A 22479-nucleotide genomic window follows, 5' to 3' on the forward strand; every position below is an offset into this window, starting at 1 on the left:
TTGCACCTACCCAAGGTAGCAGAATTGCTAACCACTTCCAATGCGGTGTTATTTAGTGTGATCAGGGGAGAAGATAAAGCATTTTGTCCCATGACCACAGTTTTCTTGATGTTTATATTCAAGGGGAACAAGTTACAGGCATGGGAGAGACAGTCCATGAATCTTTGTAGCTGAGTTTGTGTGTGCGCGACTAGCACAGCATCAGTTTGATGGCTTCACTTCTGACAGCTTTGGAGTGAAAAATGGAGTGAAAGAGGGTTGTGCCCTAGCCCCCACTCTGTTTGGTATCTTCTTTTCCATGCTCCTGACCTTCGCCTTCCCTGAAGATATGGAAGGAGTCTACATGCACACTAGCGCAGATGGCAAGCTCTACAATCTATCAAGGCTGAAAGAGAAGACAAAAACACATCATATCCTGGGAATAGTTGTACTTATTAGAGATAACATAATGGCAGTAGAAAAAAGTAATAGCATCAATAGGACAGAAATAGAATCCATGTTGTCAGGCACGGAAGGAGCCGTGATGAAATAAACAATGAAATGGAAGTATTATGAATTTAAAAAGTCAACTGCTATACAAAATCACAAGAACATGGGCACTAATACACAGTCAAAATGGAGTAGCGACCATGTGACCCCTCCTGAACTAGAAATCCACAAATTCATCTGCAAAGATGTCACTCATTAACCTCATCTGAAATAGCTTTGGGGAGAACCCCTTTGAAATTGCAAGGAGCTACTGCATATTAATGACTCTGATCGACATGAATTGACTAACAGAGGATGCTGGAGGCAGTCTGGCTCATAGCCAAACCTAACTGAATAGGGTGCGAAGCAGCAACAGAATAATTCCCATTCAAACATCAAACAATGGCCATGCTAATTATATCTTGGCCCATTGTGTAGTCACAACAGGGGAGACAGCCATACATCTCCTAACATGAACTCCAATGGGATAGATTTTGACCATAGAAAGGTAGCTCTCTAGAGAAAGAGAGAGAGAGGGAGGGGGTGATCAAGCCAACATCACAGAAAGCCTGTGTGAGAAGGATCCAGCAGGCAAAAGAACCCTGTTGACCAAGAACAGCCACCACAGCAGAGACATCACAAAGTGACTTTGACGCTAACCATCTACGAAGGTGACAAATACAACCAGCTTTGGGTTGTATTACAACCACTAGAGCTCTACAATACCTTCGCAAGTTCAAGAACGCAAATAATCAGGCCTGCAACTTAAAAAAAACTTTTCTTTCGAAGAACACTCATAGGAACATAGGCTCAGAGGAACATAGGAGCAGGAGTAGGCTATTGAGCCTTTCAAGCCTGCTCCGCCATTCCATTAGACCATGGCTGATCATCTACCTTAATGCCACTTTCCTGTGCTACTGCCATTCCCCTTGATGTAGTTCATATCCAGAAATCTATAAATTTCTGACTTGAGCATACTCGAGGATTGTGTTTCCACAGTCCTCTGGGGGTAGAGAATTCCAAAGATTTACCACTCTCTAAGTGAAGAAATTCCTCCCCATCTCAGTCCTAAATGGCCTGCCCCTTATTCTGAGACTATGTCCCCTGGTTCTAGACTCACCAGCCAGGGGAAAACACCCGATCTACATCCACCCAGTCATGCCCTGTAAGAATTTTATAAGTTTCAATGAGATTACCTCTCATTCTTCGAAACTCTAGAGAATACAGGCCCAGTTTCATCAACCTCTCCTCATAAGACAATCCTGCCATCCCAGGGAATAGTCTGATGAACCTCTGTTGCACTCCCTCTCTGACAAGTATATCGTTCCTTAGATAAAGGAGACCAAACCTGTACACAATACTCCAGTTGCGGTCTCACCAAGGCTCTAGACTCAATAATCTTCTGTAAACCACAAACACTTACCTCACTTGGGACTTTAAACTACCTCTTATCCTTTTCTATCTATCCTTGTGTATGTATGTGTGGGTGAATGTATGTTTGAGTGAGGTTGCGATTATTTTAGGATTTGTTTAAAAACCGTTCTTTTTTTACCTACGTGAAAATCTCTCATTTGTCTGCAGGAACTCAGGGGCTAAAGCATAGTTTTAACAAAACACAATTGCAGTCAGTTGGGAGGTGAACAGTGGGAACCACCTGGATCCCTCATCACCTTTCCGTAACAATGTGGATAAACGGGAAAAAGAAAACATCATTTAAGTTGAGGGGTGATAGATATAGGACAGATGTCAGAGGTAGTTTCTTTACTCAGAGAGTAGTAGGGGCGTGGAACGCCCTGCCTGCAGCAGTAGTAGACTCGCCAACTTTAAGGGCATTTAAGTGGTCATTGGATAGACATATGGATGAAAATGGAATAGTGTAGGTCAGATGGTTTCACAGGTCGGCGCAACATCGAGGGCCGAAGGGCCTGTACTGCGCTGTAATGTTCTAATTCTAATTACCACAGCCAACATAATAGTGGAAGGAAAACAGAGAAAGAAATATGCAAACAAATTAGGCAAATAAATATCAAACTTCAACTACCCTGATATTAAATGGGCAGAAGAGGTAAAGGAGATAAGGAAATTGAGTCCCTACAATGTGTACAGGACTCCTTTCTAACCCAATATTTAAGAACCTTAACAAGGGAGGAGTTGCTCCTGGACCTTGTAATGGGGGATGAACCAGAGCAAGTAAGAGAAATAAAAAGTAGGTAAACATCTAGGTAATAGTGACCATAATACAGTTTAGGATAATAATTGAGAAGGACATAAGCATGACAAAGACCAGGTTAATAGATTGGAGAAAAGCTGATTTTGAGGGGCTGAGAATAGAGCTTGAGAAAATAAAATGGACAACAATATTGTCAATGATAAAGAACAGCAAGGGGAAACATTTAAAACAATATTCAATACAGCCCAGGAAATATATATTCTGCAAAATACAAGAGCAAACATTAATGAAGTGCCATGGATGAATAAAAACATGAGAAAAATTGAGGGTAAGGAAAGAGGCATACACTAAGTATATGGACATCAGAGGAGAGTAAGACAAGGGAGAATACAGAGACTAGGAGCGAGATTTTAACCCACTCAAAACCCCACTGCACAGAGTTAAAATCAGGCCCACCAGTAGAGTAGTCAAAAAACTAGGAAGGCAAAGAGGAACTATGAAATTAAATTAACATAAAATAGTAAAATATTCTACAAGCACATGAATAAAAAAGGAAAGTCGGGAAGAAAAGAAAACTGATAAAAGGATGGACGGGATGAAATCACAGGCAACATCAGCGAAATGGTAAGAATGTTAAACAATTATTTTGCTTCTGTATTTACCAGGGAGAGAAGACTTTGAAAGCCAACATCAGAAATTATGTAACGCATTTCAAATAGAGGAGAAATATTAAATAAACTAATCAAGCTTAAAGAAAATAAAGCCCCTGGTCCAGATGGATTGCATCTGCGCTAAGAAAATTTACGGAAGAGATAGCAGAGGCACGATTACACATATTTAATAATTCATTAAATTGGGTTTACTATAGGCCTCCCAACAGCCAGCGGGAGATAGAGGAGCAGATATGTAAACAGATTTTGGAAAGATGTAAAAGCAACAGGGTGGTTCTGGTGGGTGATTTTAACTTCCCCTATATTGACTGGGACTCACTTAGTGCTAGGGGCTTGGATAGGGCAGAATTTGTAAGGAGCATCCAGGAGGGCTTCTTGAAACAATATGTAGATAGTCCAACTAGGGAAGGGGCCGTACTGGACCTGGTATTGGGGAATGAGCCCGGCCAGGTGGTCGAAGTTTCAGTAGGGGAGCATTTTGGGAACAGTGACCATAATTCCGTAAGTTTTAAAGCACTTGTGGATAAGGATAAGAGTAGTCCTCGGTTGAAGGTGCTAAATTGGGGGAAGGCTAATTATAACAATATTAGGCAGGAACTGAAGAATTTAGATTGGGGGCGGCTGTTTGAGGGTAAATCAACATCTGACATGAGGGAGTCTTTCAAACGTCAGTTGATTAGAATCCAGGGCCAGCATGTTCCTGTGAGGATGAAGGATAAGTCTGGCAAGTTTCGGGAACCTTGGATAACGAGGGATATTGTGAGCCTAGTCAAAAAGAAAAAGGAAGCATTCGTAAGGGCTAGAAGGCTGGGAATAGACAAAGCCCTTGAGGCATATAAAGAAAGTAGGAAGGAACTTAAGCAAGGAGTCAGGAGGGCTAAAAGGGGTCATGAAAAGTCATTGGCAAACAGGATTAAGAAGAATCCCAAGGCTTTTTATACGTATATAAAGAGCAAGAGGGCAGCCAGGGAAAGGGTTGGCCCACTGAAGGACAGAGGAGGGAATCTATGCGTGAAGCCAGAGGAAATGGGCGAGGTACTAAATGAGTACTTTGCGTCAGTATTCACCAAAGAGAAGGACTTGGTGGATGATGAGTCCAGGGAAGGGAGTGTAGATAGTCTGGGTCATGTCAATATCAAAAAGGAGGTGGTGTTGGGCGTCTTGGAAAACATTAAGGTTGATAAGTCCCCAGGGCCTGATGGGATCTACCCCAGAATACTGAGGGAGGAAATTGCTGGGGACTAGACAGAAATCTTTGCATCCTCATTGGCTACAGGTGAGGTCCCTGAGGACTAGAAAATAACCAATGTTGTTATTTTGTTTAAGAAGGGTAGCAAGGATAATCCAGAAAATTACAGGCCAGTGAGCCTTACGTCAGTGGTAGGGAAATTATTGGAGAATTCTTCGGGACAGGATTTACTCCCATTTGGAAACAAATGGACTGATTAGTGAGAGGCAGCATGGTTTTGTGAAGGGGAGGTCATGTCTCACTAACTTGTTCGAGTTTTTTGAGGAAGTGATGAAGATGATTGATGAAGGAAGGGCAGTGGATGTTGTCTACATGGGCTTCAGTAAAGCCTTTGACAAGGTCCCTCATGGCAAACTGGTACAAAAGGTGAAGTCACACGGGATCAGAGGGGAGCTGGCAAGATGGATACAGAACTGGCTCAGTCATAGAAGACAGAGGGTAGCAGTGGAAGGGTGCTTTTCTGAATGGAGGGCTGTGACTAGTGGTATTCCGCAGGGATCAGTGCTGGGACCATTGCTGTTTGTAGTATATATAAATGATTTGGAGGAAAATGTAGCTGGTCTGATTAGTAAGTTTGCGGACGACACAAAGGTTGGTGGAGTTGCGGACAGTGATGAGGATTGTCAGAGGATACAGCAGGATATAGATCGGTTGGAGACTTGGGCAGAGAAATGGCAGATGGAGTTTAATCCGGACAAATGTGAGGTAATGCATTTTGGAAGGTCTAATGTAGGTGGGAAGTATACAGTAAATGGCAGAACCCTTAGGAGTATTGACAGAAAGATCTGGGCGTACAGGTCCACAGATCACTGAAAGTGGCAACGCAGGTGGATAAGATAGTCAAGAAGGCATACGGCATGCTTGCCTTCATCGGTCGGGGCAGAGAGTATAAAAATTGGGAAGTCAGGCTGCAGCTGTACAGAACTTTAGTTAGGCCACACTTAGAATATTGCATACAATTCTGGTCGCCACACTACCAGAAGGATGTGGAGGCTTTGGAGAGGGGACAGAAGAGGTTTACCAGGATGTTGCCTGGTCTGGAGGGTATTAGCTATGTGGAGAGGTTGGATAAACTCGGATTGTTTTCACTGGAACGACGGAGGTGGAGGGGCGACATGATAGATGTTTACAAAGTTATGAGTGGCATTAATAGAGTGGATAGTCAGAAGCTTTTTCCCAGGGTGGAAGAGTCAGTTACTAGGGGACATAGGTTTAAGGCTTGCAAGGGATCAGTATTGCTTTAAGAGCCTGCAACCCTTAGGAGTTATGGGAAGGTGCATTTTCGTTGCCTTAGAAACGGCCAAATGGTGCGAGGGGCAAAGTTTAGAGGGGATGTGCGAGGCAAGTTTTTTTTTTTTACACAGAGGGTGGTGAGTGCCTGGAATTTGCTGCTGGAGGAGGTGGTGGAAGCAGGTACAATAGCGACGTTTAAGAGGCACCTTGACAAATACATGAATAGGATGGGAATAGAGGGATACGGACCCCGGAAGTGCACAAAGCTTTAGTTTAGACAGGCATCATGATCAGCGCAGGCTTGGAGGGCTGAATGGCCTGTTCCTGTGCTGTTCTTTGTTCATTAGAAAAAGGTGTAGCTCCAGAGGACTAGCAGATAGCTAACATTATACCCATTGCTACGACCGACCACTCCTGTCAAAGCCCCCAATCAAAATATACGATTCTGATTGTGGTGGGAGAGACGCACTGATAATTCAATCCCGTCACTCCACAGATCGCCTAACATACCATTTAAAACTTTCCAAATTAAACAAAGACCCAGCCAAATTGTACCGTCTATTAACCCCCGAATGAGGCTAAACAAACCAGGTGTCTTTAAATCAACCAATTAACTCTAATTTAAAAAACTAAATTCTTAAACACCATGAACATTTAAAAATAGAAAAATTAGAGTCCTTGCAAATTTGCAGTCCAATGTTGTTCGAAGTCCTCGCTGAATGTTGTTCGAAGTCCAGCGAATTTCAACAATTAACAACGTGCAAACACTTTCAACAGAATCAATCTGACAGAATTTTTTTTTGAGGGATAAAAGATTGTCACAGTCTAACATTCCTTTCTTCAATTTAAACTACCAGAGATCTGTATCTTGGCTTGACTTTTTAGAATTTCGAGAGATAATAATTATACAAGCAAAAATCCTATTTCCTTCAGTTTAAATGTTTAGGAGCTCTTTTCCAGTGCTGACACCACAGCTGTCTGTGTCTTCTGTCTGTGTTCAGTTCGGACAAACTGTCTCCTAACTACTAGTTCAAACTGAATTGTAACAAATGTATCGCATCAGGCTCACTCCCAGTGGCTGTTTCCATGGTATCGAGAATGCACCCTTTGAATCGCAGTCTCCAAATGGCCGTTTCTAAGGCAACGAAAAAGCACCTTCCTATAACTCCTCAGGCCCTTGCAAGCCTTAAACGCAAACCGCATATTCTGAAAAAAAAAAGTACAGAATCATGACATCTCCTCCCATAGTGGAATGAAATGCCATTCCTGAAATGCATTTCATTACAATGGGTAATAAAATACAAATTGAAAAACTGCCAACACATTTTTTTTCACGCATTTACAGTTGTACTCTTTTCTAAAAAAAAATGTTTAGACTACAGCAACAAATTCCACCAGAACATTTTGGCTTTAAATTTTCAAAAAGGTTGTTCCAATTAACCCATTTTAAATTTCCAAGCATAGTCTTCCAATTGTTTTGTGCTTTCCTTCCAAGTGTCCCTATTGTCCATCACCTCAGCCAGGTGAACTGCACAGCACTGACCACTACTGGGTTCATTATTCTCTGAGAAGTTTCTCAAGTACCCGTTAACCTATGTGGCATCACTTGACACTGGAAAACCCTGTCCGGTGTAACAGAAGCTGATTTTTTTCTTACCCTGGGGTGTCAAAGGAATTTGACAGTATCCCTCCAACACATCTGTCTCTTTAAGACACATTGTGTTGCCCACTCTGTCCTTAGAGTCCTCTAAATGAGAATTTGGGTAGGAGTCTGCCCTGTTTACCACAGATACTTTTCTAGAGTCTATGCAAGTTTGAGCCGTCCCACCAGGTTTAGTCATCAAGACCATCTGCGAATTCCAGCTGTCCTGACTAGGTTCATCGAAGCTGCCCTTCAGCATGCATTGTACCTCTGCTTCCACTTGGGCCTGTCTGTCTGGACCTAAGCGACAAGGATGTCGTTTTAAAGGAATGGTTCCCCCTACACCCACATCATGTGTGGCTAAGGTTGTACATCCTGGCTTATCCCTATAAACTTTTTGAAACATTGTGAAAACCCTGGTTAGGACTTCACGCTGTTTTGCCTCTAAGTGTAAAAGCCTATTGTATAATTTTCCTCGCCATTCTGCATTCGCTAATTGGATAGTTGGAGGTTCAATCTGAGAATTTCCTAGGCCTACTTCTGCCTCATCCTCACTATCCTTTTCCTTCTCCACAGTCCCGATTACCTGACATATCTGTACTGGCTTATCCTCCTCCCTGTGGTAATATGGTTTGTGCAAATTAATGTGACACAACCGGTTCTTCATCTGGCGATCAAGGGTCTCAATCAAGTAATCTACCTTACCCAATCTTTTGATCACTATGTGGGCCACTGAACCATGCTTTCACTGGTTCTCCCTCTGATGGTAACACCACTCCTGGTTTTGTGGTAGGTTGTGGTTTTCCCACCGTTTGACAGGTGTGGCATGTCCTACAAAATTGTCTCACATCCTTTGTAAGACTTGGCCAGTAATAATGTTTGCTTATGTGTGATTTGGTCTTCCAAATTCCCCCATGTCCCGAAAAAGGAATGTCATGTGCTAACCTTAATAATCCTTGTCGATATTTAGGTGGTGCCACTATCTGTTCAACAACCGTCCAGTCTTCGTCGGCAGGTCTATGAGGCGGACTCCATTTCCTCCTCAAAACCCATATGCCGTATAATAGCCTTCCGGAACTGCTTTCACTTCAGCTTCTGACAGAGCCGTCTGTGCTATTTGGTTATTGCTGGATCAGCTTGTTGTGCTGCAATGATAGATGATCTGTTAAACATCTCATTTGGATTATCTAAATCCCCAAATAAGGTTTCAGATGCCTGATTATCTATTCGTGGTGCCCTTTTTACCTCCGACAATGGATCCTGTTTAGCCATTGCTCGGGTAACTACACACGCAGGAAATATTCTCGGAACTTGCTCCGTTTCCTTAATTTCACATGGTTCCTCTGTAACCATAGTAGAAATTGATATTTTTGATCCAGCCAAATCGTTTCCTCGGAGTAGATCAATTCCCTTTCCTGGTAAACTGTGGACAACACCTACAGTTACTATCCCAGATATTAAGTCACTCTCTAGCCATACTTTATACAAAGGTACGGGTATATACTCCCTGCCAATTCCATTTACTAAAACTTTAGCATTCAAGGCGCTGTCTGGTGGAAACCTCATATCGTTCCCCAGCAAGAGTGTTTGGGTTGCTCCTGTATCCCTGAGTATAATGATAGGTCTTCCTGCGTCACTTACAGGATACGGAGTTACTCTCCCCTTTGACAAAAAGCCATTATAACTCTCAAGTATTTTATTCTTAATCTCTACACTCCTGTTAGTTTTAGTATCTGGTTTCACATTCACAGCTGCCGTTAAAGCTATAGCTTGGTCTGCTATACTCTGAGTCTTTTCCTCTGAACTAACTTTGCGTACCCCAACAAGTCCTATGGGGTTACCTCGCAATTTCCAGCACTCTGAATGAAGATGACCGGTTTTGTTGCAATGATAACACTTTGGCTTGCGAACCTCACTTCTACCCCCTCAGCACCTTCCTTTCTGACCTGAGATGGTGATCCTGGGGCATTCCCAGCTGTTCGTTCTTGTCCCCAGCTACTTGCCTTCCTTTCACTCTCCCACTTTCTATCCTTCTTGGGTTTATGGGGGTGACGGACAAAATAGGTTGGCTTATTCACAAGCTCAAAATCATCAGCAATCTCTGCTGCTTGTCTAGCTTTCAAAACTTTCAGGTTATCTATATGAGTTCTCACTACTGAAGGAATGGAGTTTTTAAACTCTTGAGAATCAATTCTCGAAGGTTCTCATACGTGGTTTCTATCTTTAATGTCTCTATCCAACAGTCAAAATTCATTTGCTTCACCCTCTCAAGTTCTAAATATGTCTGCCCAGACAATCTCCGTAAGTTCCTAAACTTCTAATGGTAAGCTTCAGGGACTAACTCATACACAGAGAGAATAGCCTTTTTGCCATCTCAATTTGCAGAAGCCTCTTCAGAAAGCATGGCATAAGCTTTATGAGCTCTGCCTACCAGCCTGCCCTGCATGAGCAATGTCCAGCTTTCTTTCGGCCATTTCATCTGTTTGGCCATTTTTTCCAAAAGATATGGAAAATGCCTCTATGTCCCTTTCCTCGAACTTAGGAAGAGCCTGTATAAATTTAAACAACTTCTCGCTGGGTCCTGATCTAAATTCAGATTCTTCCTGACCTGAATTTTCCCTGGAATTAAGACTATCCTTTTGTCTTAGTTCCATCTCTTTTAATTTAAATTCCCTTTCTTCGCTTTCACTCTCTCTCTGAAGTTCAAGTTTTCATATTTCTAACTGAATCCTAGCCAATACCACTATCACTCTTGGACCTATTACTTTAGTTAGATATAGCTCTTGGGTCTAAAGGGATCAAAGGGCATGGTGCGAAAGCGGGAACAGGCAACTGAGTTGGATGATCAGCCATGATCATAATGAGTGGCAGAGCAGACTCAAAGGGCCGAATGGTCTACTCCTGCTCCTATTTCCTATGTTTCATGTGTCTTGTATTCCCTTCCTTGTTCCTCGTATTGCCCCTCATCTGTATTACCATCATCTTCTACCAATTCCAGATGTTTGGCTATTATGTCAATCATCTCTGCTTTTTTGGCACCTGATTTCAATTCCGACCCCAATTTCGCTGCCAATTCTTCTAATTTGTTCTTTGTTAAAGTTATCAAGTCACTCAGGGAAACATTCTGCTTTCCCAAAAACTCTGCGACAACCACTAATGCCATAACAATGGTATAGACTGTTCCTTATTATACAAGAGACCTGGTTCTTTTAATTTCTTTGTAATTGGTGTCAGATTTAGATCCCAACAATCAAGTTTCCAATCGATAAGATCCCAGACTCGTCGGCAATTAATATGATGCCAAACGCAAGACCTCAATTTAGATATGTTATCCCAGAGATGAGTAATTACTATTATTCCACATGTGAGCCCTCCAAATTAGTCTGATTCTGATCCTGGACGAGCCCCCAATAAATATGTTACGACTGACCGTTCCTGTCAAAGCCCCCAATCAAAATATACGATTCTAATTATGGTGGGAGAGACGCACTGATAATTCAATCCTGTCGCTCCACAGATCGCCTAACATATCATTTAGAACTTTCCAAATTAAAGATCCAGCCAAATTGTACCGTCTATTAACCCCCGAATAAGGCTAAACAAACCAGGTGTCTTTAAATCAACCAATTAACTCTAATTAAAAGAACTAAATTCTTAAACACTACGAACATTTAAAAATAGAAAAATTAGAGTCCTTGCAGATTTACAGTCCAATGTTGTTCGAAGTCCAGCGAATTTCAACAATTAACGACTTACAAACACTTTCAACAGAATCAAGCTGACTTTAGAGGTTTTTTTTGAGGGATAAAAGATTGTCACAGTCTAACTTCCCTTTCTTCAATTTAAACAACCAGAGATCTCTGCCTTGGCTTGACTTTTTAGAATCACGGGAGATAATAATTAAACGGACAAAAATCCTATTTCCTTCAGTTTAAAATGGTTGAGAGCTCTTTTTCAGTGCTAACACCACAGCTTTTTTTTTCTGCACATGCCAGTTTTTATTAAGTGTTCATTAGTTGCTGTTTTACACTTTGTTGAAGACTGCCACAACAGACTGCACATAATCGTCAAATGCAGTGATAGCTTCTTCCAGAAGATCTGTTCGAACCTGGTCATCTTCAACAACGCATTGAATCCATAGCTTCCTGATGCCATAGCCCATGGGAACCAGTTTGGAGGTACCCCAAACTAAGCCATCCATTATCACTGAACGTACGCATTCTTCCAATTTGGACATGTCAGTTTCATCATCCCATGGTTTCACATCCAGCAAAATAGATGATTTAGCTATGAGTGCTGGCTTTTTGGATTTTTTAGCTTCATATTGAGCTAGACGCTCTTCCGAGCTTCTTAGCCTCTGCACTTTCCTCCTCATCATCAGATCCAGAGATCAATATCATCGTCATTGTCTGTCACAGCTTTTGTTGATGTTGTATCTGCAAAGTTTTGTGGACCATATTTACCAAGAGACTGCTTAACACCTGGAAGGCAAGACTTTGTACTTTCATAAGACAGCACGTGATTGTACCACCTAAGTGCATGGTAGAAATCAGCTGAGGGTGGAGCATCAAGAGCTTCAAACAAGCTATGTCAGCTTGTGACGGAACATAGCCCTCGATGTAGCTGCTGTCGGCCAGGTAGTCGTTAAGCACTTTCAGGCCGGAGGCGGATTTGAGGTCTCCGAATCCCATGGTGGTGTTGGTACTGTGATGGGTGGGCTCCAAACTCCCTCTGACCAGCACAGCTGTCTGTCTTCTGTCTGTGTTCAGTTAGGACAAACTGTCTTACTAACTGCTAGTTCAAACTGAATTGTAACAAATGTATCGCATCAGGCTCACTCCCAGTGGCTGATTCTATGGTATCGAGAAAGCACTCTTTGAATCGCAGTCTCCAAATGGCCGTTTCTAAGGCAACAAAAAAGCACCTTCCTATAACTCCTAAGGCTTGCAGGCTCTTAAAGCAAGACTGATCCCTTGCAAGCCTTAAAGGCAAACTGCATATTCTGGAAAAAAAAGAGTACAGGATCATGACACCATATTTAAGAACAGGAATAGAACATGACTGGGGAACTACAGACCAGTCAGCTTAATATCAGTAGTAGGAAAAATAATGGAATACCCACTAAAGGAGAAAATTAGAAAAACATCTAGAAACCAAAAACATAACAATGAACAGTCAACATGGATTTCACAAGGGAAAGTCTTTCTGGAGCAACCTCATTGAATTCTTTAAAGAGGTAAAAGAGAGTAGACAACAGAAATGCAATCGATGTATTACATCTAGATTTTCAAAAGGCCTTTGATAAAGTACATTATAGACTAATGAATAGGGTCAGAGTATGTGGAGTCAGAGGACAAGTAGTAGAATGAATGGCTGGCCAGTTGAAAGACAGAAAGCAGAGTGTAGGGGTAAATGGTAGCTATTCAATGGCGGAAGCTGAGAAGTGGGGTCCTCAGGATCAATGCTGGGACCACTGTTCACAATTTATATTAATGATTTGGACTTTGCAATCAAGAACACAAGTTCTAAATTTGAAGATGATACCAAATTGGGAAGGATACTCAACCCTGAGGAGGACTGCAACAAATTACAAGCTATTAATAAACTTGCAGAATGGGCATATAATTGGCAAATGAATTTCAACATATGTGATTATGAGATATTGCATTTTGGTAAGAAAAATAAGGATGTCACATATTACTTAGAAAATAAAAATCTAAATGGGTAGAGGAGCAAAGGGATCTGGCAGAACAAATACACAAATCACTAAAAGTCGTGTGCAGGCCACGAAGGCTACAACAAAAGCAAACAAAGCATTAGGGTTTATTTCTAGAGGGATAGAATTGAAAAGTAGAGAAAAGGACCTGTGTTGGGATCTCAACTGTTCACTGTTATTAACAAGTTAAATGATGGGGTAAAAAAAAAAACACAGATCCCAGTTCGCTGATGAAAGATAAGCGATATTATAAGCAGTGTGGATGGTAGCCTAAAATTACAAAGAAAGATTAAGTGAATGGACAAAACAGCAGCAAATGGATTTCAATATAGGCAAATCTAACGTCAGAGTTATACAGCACAGAAACAGGCCCTTCAGCCCATCGTGTCCGTGCCAGCCATCAAGCACCTATCTATTCTAATCCCATTTTCCAGCACTTGGCCCATATGCTATGGTGTTTCAAGTGCACATCTAAATACTTCTTGAATGTTGTGAGGATTCCTGCCTCTACCACCCCTTCAGGCAGTGTGTTCCAGATTCCTACCACCCTCTGGGTGAAAATTCTTTTCCTCAAATCCCCTCTAAACCTCCTGCCCCTTACCTTAAATCTAAGTCCCCTGGTTATTGACACCTCCGCTAAGGGAAAAAGTTTCTTCCTATCTACCCTATCTATGCCCCTCATAATTTTGTATACCTCTATCAGGTCCCCCCCTCAGCCTTCTCTGCTCTAAGGAAAACAACTCTAGCCTATCCAGTCTCTCTTCGCAGCTGAAATGCTCCAGCCCAGGCAACACCCTGGTGAATCTCCTCTGTCATCCACTTTGGACCTAGAAAGTATCCTGTTCTATCCTTTTTAAGTGGTGAAAAGCTAGAAACAGCGGAGGTCAAAAGAGACTTCGGGGCCCAGCTATATAGATCATTAAAATATTAACAGGTACAGAAAATAATTGAAGAAGCTAATGGAATGCTGGCCTTTATATCCCCATAGGATGTTATTCTTCATCTGTACAAAGCCCTGGTTAAACTACACCTGGAGTACTGTAAGATTATATTGGCCGTGGAGGGAGTGCAGCATAAATTTACCAGATTGATACCTAAACTCTAAGGGTTAAATTATTAGGAGAGATTACACAAACTAGGGCTATATCCTCTGGAATTGAGGGTTGATTTGATCCAAGTTTTCAAGATACAAGGAGAATAGATAGGGTAGATAGAGAGAAAATATTACTACTGTTTGGGGAGTCTAGAACTAGGGAGGCATAGTTTAAAATTTAAAGCCAGACCCAGCAGCAGTGAAGTTAGGAAACTCTTTTACACACACACGCAGAGTGGTAGAAGTTTGGAACTCTCTGCTGCACACGATGGAACAGGCTCAAGGGGCTAAATGACATACTTCTATTCCTAGAGAAGTTAAGCTAAACTTATATCGAACTTTGATTAGACCATAAGTAGTACTGTGTATAGTTCTGGTCACCATGTTATAAAAAGGATTTGGAGGCGCTGGAGAGGGTGCAAGAGATTTATTTATTTATTTAGAGATACAGCTTACTGAAGGTCACAGGGAGAACTTGCAAACTCCGCACAGGCAGTACCCAGAACTGAACCCGGGTCGCTGGAGCTGTGAGGCTGCGGTGCTAACTACTGCGATTTACAAGGATGATAATCAGAACAGCGAGGGGGTTCTACCTATCAGGAATGGATGAACAAGCTGGGTCTCTTTTCTCTTAAAAAGAGAAGGCTGAGGGGTAACCCAATAGAGGTCCTTAAAATTATGAAAGCTTTTTTATTAGAGTAGACACAGAGCATGTTTCCATTTGTGGGGAAGAGCAAAACTAGTGGTCATCAATATAAAATAGTTACCAAGAAATCAAATGGGGAATTCAAAAGAAACTTCTTTATCGGGAGGGTGGAACTCGCTACCACAGGAAGCAGTTGAGGTGAATGGCATAGATGCATTTAAGAAGAAGCCAGATAAGCATATGTGAAAGAAGGGAAGAGATGGTTATGCTGATAAACAGTTAGATGAGGCAGGATGATGTTTTAGTCTAGAAAGTCAGTTGATGAAGGATATAACTGGAGCCCATCTTTATACACTTCTACCAGCATTTATTTACAGTTACATATTACAAGCAAGCATCTCCTAACCCCAACAACCACAGTTTAATTCAGTATCGGTTCATAGGGACACAAATGAATCCCAAGTTAATGTCCACCACCTGCATACAATTAAACACAATGTCAATTGTATATTAAGGCCCCCTTCTCTCGCTTACAATAAAAAATACTTAATATGTACAACAAAATTGTCAAAACAAATTTAATCAAAAACTTCCATATTCTGTACAAAGCATTACATTGCAAGACACTCCTCTGGGAGCCCGAACAATTTAATACATGCAATTATTTTTGTAAAAAAGGAATATGATGACTTGTATACACACATTTAATTTTGAGAAATTTCCTTTCCTTCCAGCATTTGTTTCAAGCCAGCAAGGTCAATCCACAACCTTTTCTCACTCCCACTTTTTGTAGAGTGTACATTATCCTACAATGAACAATTATCTTCAGCACACCCATTGTACAGAATCTCACTTAAAATATTTGACAAATAGAATCCCAAAACCACTACCTCCACAAAAGCCAGTGTTTCAGCAGCCAAAGTACTTTTAATTATTATTTTTGTTTTCTTAGCTTTCCAAGCTAAAGACCAACATTTTCTATTTTCATCCAAAAGAAATTTTATGAAACCAGCTGCACCCATCAGGGAGATTAGCATGTGAAACATTACTGAAAAAGGACCAGTTTCCAGTTCTTTGGGTCACCTAAGGATAGGAACTTAGGAATGCATTTCTCCAGATTTAATTTTTTCAATGTTTTATTTGCACTTCAAACATGCTCTACTTTAGGGTGCTTCATCTTTGTACTTAACCCCAACACATCAAAACTAGTATCTAGACTAGTCCAAGTGCCCAACCAGTTTAACTGACCAATCAAGCTTTGTAATTGCTCTGTCTCTTCTTTGGATGTAACATCATCTTTCTGTGATGGACCAGTAGAATTAACTGGGATGGGAGCAACACTCTCTAAATAGGATGGTTGATTTAAACTTATTCCAGACCTACTCTGCTTAATATCTAAACCAATATATTTTAGAGCCCCACAAGCCTGACTCCCAATTTTAAATTCTACTCTAATCTTAATAACACATCTCAAATTTCACAGTACCAACCCATAAGAAATCATCAACATGCATCATGAACATGCCTGTAAATTTTCCTTTATGGTACCAAAAGGATCTTCTTTTAGTTGAACACAACATTTTTTCAGCAAAACAGATTGCACCGAAAAATACCACACCCTAGAAACATCATTCAGGTCATGGACACTTTTTTTTTTCCAGTTTCCATAGTTTTCCTTCTGCATCTGCTACCTCTTTAGTTTCAGAAACACTTTTCTCTGAAAAGTATCATCCTGCAGAAACACGGATTTTACATCGATTGATCTACACTTCCATGAATATGTGGCCAAAAGAGCATGAAAGAATTTCAAGATTACTTTTTCATCTGTGGAAAAGTCCATTCTAACATCTGTATCACCCAGTTGCTCTTCAAAACCCCTAGCAACTAGTCTACTTTCCCCTTACAAGTCCAATCTGCAAGGCACTTTTACAGTACAAAACCACCTATGTGACAAAGCTGCTTGCCCTTTATATGGCAACTCAGAATAAACTCCAACCTCTCTCCAACTATCTAATTCCTTTTATTTTGCCTCTCATCAGTTTTTCTTCAAGGTTATTGCCAGCTACCAAAACTTCACGATCATGAGAAATTTGCTTCTAGTTCTGTAGCAAGACTGTTCTGTGGCCTTTATTTCATTGCCATTTCAAGCTATAGCCTCTACTTGCACTTTTATGCCTGTCAGGACTGCTACTGCAAGATATCCATCTTGCATCAGTGGAGGGTCTTTCTATGGTACATAATAGTTTTCTGATGCAGGAGTCACTTCTGGAACGACTACTTGCTCTGTGGTTTCTTACTCTCCACTCTTTCACCCACTTCTGCCAGACCATGTACCTTGCTTTTTGGATATCATTCTCAACAGTCAACCAATATTTGCACTTGCCAGTAGCTTTTCATGCGTGTCCCACAATTGTTGCATCCCTCCATTCACTAGATTGCTCTGGAATATACGTCACCTGAGTATCTACTCTAGGCTACTGGCTATTGAATGAGATAGCTCTGCCTTGTATGCTGTCGTGATCACTCAGATTAGCACCATCAAGCCCTTGATCTGTTCCTGCATTCTATTCCTTAGGACCTTCATCACAAAACACGGGTATTTGATGTGCAAAGTGTCTCGTTCACTTCTATCACATGCTCAGAGTCTGAGATTTTGTAATTAACTCTGATTAATCATGAGGAATGAACTTGTGAACAGTTTGATTGCCATGTTTGATAATTACTGTCTTACCAACATGATGATCTGAAAGCCATTACAGAGACATAGCTGCAGGATGCCACAGATTGGGACCTGCATATTGACGGGTACATGACATTTAGGAAGGACAGATAGCTGGGAAAAGGTGGAGGGGTGGCTGTGTTAATTAATGATGGTAATATCACATTAGAGAGGGATGGCCTAAATTCAGGAAACCAGGATGAGGAAGTGGTTTGGGTAGAGATGAGAAATGATAAAGGCAAGAAATCACTTTTGGGAGTGGTATAGAGGCCCCCTAACAGTAACCACATGGTAGGATGGGGTATAAAGGAAGAAATAATGGGAGTTTGTCAAAAGGTATGGCGATAATAGTGGGGAATTTTAATCTACATATAGACTGGAAAAATCAGATGGGCAAAGGTAGCCGAGATGAGGAGTACATAGAATGTTTGAGAGTTTCTTAGAACAGCATGTTCTGGAGAAAACCAGATAGCAGACTATACTAGACCGGACATTGTGCAACGAGTTAGGATTAATTAATGACCTCATAGTGAAGGTGCCCCTTCAGATCAGAACATGATTGACTTTTACATTCAGTTTGAGGGAAAGAGTGGGTCTAAAACTTAAATAAGGGCAATTATGAGGGCATGAAAGCAGAGCAAGCTAAAGTGAACTGGCAAATTAGGATAAGGGATAGGTCAATAGAGATGCAGTGGCAGTCATTTAAGGGGATATTTCAGAATACACAGAATAGATAAATTCCAATGAGGAGGAAAAATTCCAAGGGGAGGACCCACCAAACGTGGTTAACTAAAGCAGTTAAAGATGGTATCAAACCTAAAGAAAAAGCATATAATTGTGCAAAGATGGGTGGCAGGTCAGAAGGTTGGACAGAATATAAGAAACAGTATAGAATGACTAAAAGATTAATAAGGAGGGAAAAAGTAGAGTATGAGCGAAAACTAGCTAGAAATATAAACAGATAGTAAGAGATTCTATTGATATTTTTAAAAAATAGTTAAAGTGAGCGTTGGTCATATAGAAAGTGAGTCTGGGGAATTAATAATGGAAAATAAAGAGATGGCAGATGAATTGAATAGGTATTTTGCAATGGGCTTCACCAATGGGGATACAGGTAACATCCCATAAATAGTTGTAAATCACAAAATGGAAGGGAGGAAGGACTTCAAGAAAATTACAATCACCAGGGAAGTGGTACTGAGCAAATTGTTGGAGCTGCGGGCTGACAAGTCCCCGGGTCCTGGTGGACTTCATCCTAGGGTCTTAAAAGAAGTGACCTGTGAGATAGTTGATGCGTTGGTTTTGATTTTCCAAAATTCCTTAGATTCACAGAAAGTTCCATTAGATTGGAAAATAGCCAATGTAACTCCTTTATTCAAAAAGGGAGACAGAAAGCAGGAAACTACAGGCTATTTAGCTCAACATCTGTCTCAGGGAAAATGTTAGAAGCTATTATTAAAGATGTTTTAGGAGGCATTTAGAAAAGTTCACGGTAATCAGGCAGAGTCAACATGGTTTTGTGAAAGGGAAGAAAGAGTTCTTTGAAGAAGTAACATTTGCTGTGGATAAAGGGGATCCGGTGGATGTACTGTACTTAGATTTTCAGAAGTCCATTTGATAAGGTGCCACATCAAAGGTTATTGCGGAAAATAAAAGCTCACAATGTCGGGGGTAACATATTGGCAGAGATAGATTGGCTAGCTAACAGGAAACAGAGAGTTGGCATAAAGGGATCATTTTCTGGTTGGCAAGATGTAACAAGTGATGTGCCACAGGGATCAGTGTTGGGGCCTCAACTTTTTACAATTTATATAAATGACTTAGATGAAGGGACCGAAGGTATGGTTGCTAAATTTGCTATTGACACAAAGATAGGTAGGAAAGTAAGATCTGAAGACGACATAAGGAGGCTATAAAGGGATATAGATAGGTTAAGTGAGTGGGCAAAGATCTGGTAAATGGAGTATAATGTGGGAAAATGCAAAATTGTCCATTTTGGCAGGAAGAATAAAAAAGCATATTATCTAAATGGAGAGAGATTGCAGAGCTGAGATGCAGAGGGATCTGGGTGTCCTCATGCATGAATCGCAAAATGTTAGTATGCAGGTACAGCAAGTAATTAGGAAAGCTAATAGAATGTTGTTGTTTATTGCGAAGGGAATTGAATACAAAAGTAGGGAAGTTATGCTTCAATTTATAAAGGGCATCGGTGAGGCCACATCTGGAGTACTGTATAAAATATTGACCTCCTTATTTAAGGAAGGATGTAAATGCATTTGAAGCAGTTCAGAGAAGGTTTTCTAGACTAATACCCGAAATGGGTGGGTTGTCTTGAGGAAAGGTTGGACAGGCTAGGCTACTATCAGCTGGAGTTTAGTAGATTAAGAGGTGACTTGATTGAGGCATATAAGAGCCTGAGTGGATGTGGAAAGGATGTTTCTTCTTGTGGGAGAATCTTGAACTAGGGGTCACTGTTTAAAAATAAGGGATCACCCATTTAAGACAGATATGAATTTTTTTCCCTTTTAGTGGGACCTGAGTCTTTGGAACACTCTCTTTCTCAAAAGGTGGTGGAAGCAGAGTCTTTGAATATTTTTAAGGCAGAGTTAGATAGATTCTTGATAAGCAAGGGGGTGAAAGATTATCGGTGGTAAGTGGGAATGTGGAGTTGAGGTTACAATCAGATCAGCCATGATCTTGCTAAATGGCAGAGCAGGCTCGAGAGGCCAAGTGGCCTACTCTTGCTCTTAATTGATATGTTCGTACGTATGTTCACCGGACCTATTACCTTAACAGGTCCATTCTATTCCCCATGACACTCTTTTATAATACACTAAATCTCCTGACTTAAACTGTGTCTCAGATGGTCTTATACGATGCCTTGGAGCACTCTGAATTTTCTGAGACGTCAACATTGATGAAAGCCTGTTTCCCTGCATGTCAAGCATTCAAATGTGCAGAAAAAATGGAATAGTACCTTCTAAAACAGGAGGACTATCACACAGCAAAAGGAGGCAATTTGAGATTTCACCTATACACCAATTGTTAAGACTACATCCTCCAACCATATGGATTGAATGCTTTGCATGTACTACCCATGCCAGGGCAGTTGTCAACTTGCAGTCGCATCTTTTATTTCATCAATCATTGTGTGATTCCTTTCACAGAGTCCATTGTCGAAAGGACTTTCAGCTGCAGTATTCATGACCATGATGTTCTTATTTCCACATATGGCTCTGAATTTGTCATTGGCAAATTATGCTCAATTTATCAGTCAAAAACCTTGCTGGGGCCCCAAGTCTGGTCCCTGTCCCTGTGGTTATTTTGTCTATAACCACCCTTTAATCCTTACAATGTAGTATTGTAGAAAGTCTAAATCTAGTTGCCAGGTTTACAAAATGTAGAATGATAATATTTCTGTCTTTGTCCCATACCTTTAGATCCATGGCAATAGGCATACAATAGGATATGGCAGCATCCTCCAATACAGGGATCGAGCGGGACTGACTGAATAGCTCAGTGGAGAGCCGAAATCGACTTGATGGGCCAAATGGCCTCCTTCTGTGCTGTAAATGACTGACATTTTTTAAAAAAGATTTCACATTTTTCACTATCCTTTCTATTCGCCTCATATACTCTTCATCAACCACACCTGCATCTTTTTTGGAGTATTTTTAACCTTTGACTAGTATGGTGAACAAATTGTCTACCTAACTAAGATAATTTGCTTTTTTTTCTCTGATTCTTATTACCTGATGGCATTAATAGTTGTCTAACGCAGAGAAATATTTTGTTAAAGGGATATAATAATGTCCTGCCTGAGTAAATTGCAGATCCAGACTTTCCAAAAACAATTTCCTTATCAAGTTTCATTTGTCCCTTTTTCATAGGTTTACTCAAGAGCACAGGTATCTCACTAGAGACTACATCAGTATTTATAAAATGGCTTATTCCACCTATTTTACATGGAATTACAACTCTCAACAGATGGGAGGAGGCTCGACTAGTGCATGAATGTTGGCATGGATTGGTTGGGCAGAATGGCCTATTTCTGTGCTACATATTCTACATAATTTTATGAAATCAAAATCTGATTGGGGAAAGCAAATAAGAAAGCAGGGTATAGGAGGCTGTAGGGAATGAGATTGAGGGTGGTGGTGGGGGAGGGGGGTGGGAGGAGCCTTTGGGGTTTTGCCACTCACCTTTGAGGGGTGTGAGGGGGAGTACAGAGGTGTGGATAGAGAGTTAAGTGTGAATTGAGCGGCAGAGTGGAAAATACAGGTAGTTCAAAAGGGAATAGGTATGGTTAGTAATTGAAGTGACGGGTGGCAGAAGGGGAGTGGGTAGTGGAAAAGTGAAGCAATTGGGGACATATTAGTAACAAGGGAATTGAGTGAAGGATGTGAGTGGGGTAAGGGATTTATCCTGCAACTCTTATCCTTAATGCAGCCTTTGTGTTTCCTTTCTCCCTTTCTTATGGCTGGAGAGGCTTTGTTGCTGCTAGAAAGTTAAATCTATAAAACTAAATAAAAGGCAAAGGATATTTTACAAACTGAGGAATGCAGGGATTGCACTCTTTATTCTCAACAGAAAGAGCTTAACCACGTCATCATGGATAGTCACTGAACAGAAGCCTGCTGCTTTCCAACATGGAACAAAGAATCATACAGCAATGAGGCCATTCAGTCCATCATGCCTGTACCAGCTCTTTCCAATCCCCTGCTCTACCTCCATAGCCCTGCATTTTTTTTTAGGGTATAGATATGTCCAAGCAGTTTGTTAAACAGCAATACCAACAAATTTCCTGACACTGCTCTTACGGCCTATTGAACCTGGTATATAGAAATTGAAACAAAAAGTAGATGTGCCAAG

The 22479-nt window shown here is 41.0% G+C and overlaps 1 pseudogene; it reads right to left on the reverse strand.

Annotated features, from left to right (window-relative positions):
• Nucleotides 1–419: 419 nt before the first annotated feature.
• The window catches only part of LOC137348039 (elongation factor 1-beta pseudogene), a 40923-nt pseudogene continuing 18863 nt past the window's right edge, over nt 420–22479 (reverse strand).

This window comes from Heterodontus francisci, chromosome 33 (genome assembly GCF_036365525.1).
Source record: "Heterodontus francisci isolate sHetFra1 chromosome 33, sHetFra1.hap1, whole genome shotgun sequence".
NCBI lineage: Eukaryota > Metazoa > Chordata > Chondrichthyes > Heterodontiformes > Heterodontidae > Heterodontus > Heterodontus francisci.